This window comes from Sinocyclocheilus anshuiensis, unplaced genomic scaffold, assembly GCF_001515605.1.
Source record: "Sinocyclocheilus anshuiensis isolate Anshui unplaced genomic scaffold, SAMN03320099.WGS_v1.1 scaffold1646, whole genome shotgun sequence".
Classification (NCBI taxonomy): domain Eukaryota; kingdom Metazoa; phylum Chordata; class Actinopteri; order Cypriniformes; family Cyprinidae; genus Sinocyclocheilus; species Sinocyclocheilus anshuiensis.
Window position 1 is genome coordinate 75,102 of NW_015547838.1, and position 3,125 is coordinate 78,226.

Below are 3,125 nucleotides of genomic sequence, written 5' to 3' on the forward strand. Positions count from 1 at the left end.
GTGCATAGTGTAGGCCTATAGTGCGTAATTTGGGACGCAGCTATGGTGAAGTGTTTGTTTACAGGTTATACGTGTCATGTGTCAATATGACATGTCTGTGTTTATTTCTCTGACAGCATTCATCTCAGTTGTCTGTCCTTGGACTAGTATATGTTATTTCATGTGTAAACCCTTCATGGACATCTATCTAGGAAATATGTCTTTCCTCTTTTTCCTCATTAGTTTAAATGTTAAACATGATGTTATATGGAAAGTCACGCTCTCTCCTTAAAAAAGTATCTTCTGTGGGAATTTAAGATGCTACCTGAACTGAATCATAATGAAACAACATATGCAGCATATTTATAGCTGCTAAGGCCAGCATTACTCTTTCAACTGATAATACTGAGGGTTAGTGATTTAAACAAACTCCTAACTGTAAGTATTAAACATTGGTTTTTACATTACTAATTACCCTCACAGGGAAAACTTTAGCTAAGTTCTGGCAAAACGTTCTGGATTAAATGTTACAAATTTTTTCCAGATGTAACATCCCCATGATTTTTGCAAAATCATCAAATGAAATGTCCTTTTAATGTTCATATATAACCAAGATTTTTTGTTATAAACACTCAGAGAACATTCACGCTTTTTTATAACTCACTGGGAGTGTTAACAAAATGAAGGAAATAAAAGAAGTGGGGAGTAAGCAACCACCCAAAATACCCTAGCAACCACCTAAGCATCTCAAAAACCCCAGCTGCTTAGCAGTGTCCTGGCAACCACTCTGAACAAACTAGCATTGTGATGGCAAGTTTTGCAAGAGCAAACGCTAAAAATGTTAGCTTGTGCAGCTCCTGGGCCATTTAGTGCTGTAGCATATTTGTTTTCCACCCAATAATGTTCAGTCAACGGAAAATAAAGAGCTTTTGCTGTTCGGAACGACACATTTAGTGCCGCAAGATCATTAATTTGTTTTGCAATAATGTTCAGTCAAATGTTTTTCTTCACTACTCTCTCTCTCTCTCTCTCTCTCTCTGTGTCTCTGTGTGTGTGTGTGTGTGTGTGTGTGTGTGTTTTACATATTTTCTCTCTCTTGCACATTTAGCAGCACAACTGAACACACACTGCGGTGTTTTTGCTGAGGTGTGTAGTTTATCCCCCGCCCCCAAAACAGCAATAAATGACGGCAATAAACCAGCATACACTGCTGGATCTGACTGAACCAAGGCCAATACTTCCTGTGTGTGTGGGAGAGGCAGTAAACAACAAAATCTGATTTCCAAGCTATGCGGAGCACTAACACTGAATTTACTGTCATCATAGTGTCAGTCCAATTTTAATATGAGTTGTAAAACACTAATCTTCAATTAAACGTCCAGTACAGTGCACACAGAGGGGGTCAGTGTTTAACTGCAGAATTAAAATCTGATTAACTTCATGGAAGACCGTGATGGCCTCTTGAGAAACTAGGTGGAGATATGCTGCCATCTACTGCTGCGACACAGATATAACAGAGACCTGAACTAGCCAGTGAGAAATAAGGCTTTTCACATTTTTATGAATGCAATATTCGTATTTACATTGGGTTCATATATATTTTTTAATACTGATTTAATTAGACCGTGTTATTGTGTTAATATTTTATTTAAAAAAAATCTTTTTTATTAGATTTACTTTTTTTTAAGTATCTATATAGTTTTATTCATATTCATATTCATTCATTCATTTTATTATAGTTTTACTAGTTATTTTAGTACTTTGTTTTTCAATTTCAGTTTCAGTTTTTTTATGGTTTTAGTTTTAGTTAATGCTAATAAGCATGCTAATGGATTATTATAAAACGGAGAGTTCCGGTCCTTGATTCTGATTGGCTGAGGCACGTTCGAAACTGTTGTAAATTACTCTACAAACGTACACCGTTGTTTACGTTTGTCTGTTGCTTGGCAACCACTGAGGCACTACATTGTTTGGTGGAAGAATACTGTTTTTATTAATATCATTACACTTTATTTGCTCTGTTTTATTTTGTGAAACCTTACTACGTATATAGAATAACTGTTTTATAAAAGCAATAAGCCCCGTGAAGCCGTGGTTTACAGTGAATTTATAACAGCTAAGGGGGTTTTAGGCACTAGCTTCGCGTTATGCCTAACAATAAGGCTTATTGCTTTAATTCAATGCATATGAGCATACAAAATCAAAAGGTTTATTTTTCAACATATTTTTTCAAGATGTTTTTCAAGATATTTATATAATCATGAATATCATGAGGCGGGTTGAACCATTTGACAATCTCAACTAACCTTAACATGTCATAAAACATCAAAACGATTTGATACTTTGCCAAGGACATCACTTTAATTGTCTCGCAGTCAGTCCTGGTTTACATTTGAATCATTTGCATCCAAATTATTCCATAAAATAATATTGCATAGGTGTTAAAAAAAAAATGTAACAAGAGAAAGAACTGCAATGAATTCACACATAAAAGCACAAATATCTGTTGGCCTGAAACTGGGTCTTGAAATTATTTTCTGTGTGAATTATTAGCTTATGCAACTCTTTGTTCAACACGTGCAGTGGTTTAAATAGCACATGGATGTGGCAATTGAATAATCTGTTCAAATCCCAGAGGAAAAACACTAGAGACTATGATCAACATCACGCCACAGTCCAGCACTGAGAGTCCAGGTCAGGCCAAACTGATTACTGAACTATGAACTCATGTTTTCACTCCGCAGGTGCGTGTTGGACCGATGACAAATGTGAGCAAGGCTAGTAATCTAATACTAGTAGTTTACGCCTGTATGAGAAAATACAATGGAATTCTTACACATAAAAACACCAACACTGCAGCGTAACAATAATAGCACAATAAAACATATAAAAACTCACAGCACAATAAACACAGTACATAGCATAAAACCTATAAAAATACAATTATGTATGAATATCTATTAGTGTCAGACTCTGTTCCATGTTTTGTGTGTGTCCTGCTCCCCATGTGCCTTCCCATGCCCTTATTTGGTTAGTTTCCTGTTCCTCCCCTGATTACTTGATGTTTCATTGCTCCCAGGTGTGTCTCGTCATCCCCTCCTCCTGTGTGTATAAATAGTGTTCCCAGTCCCAAGTTCCCTGTCTGC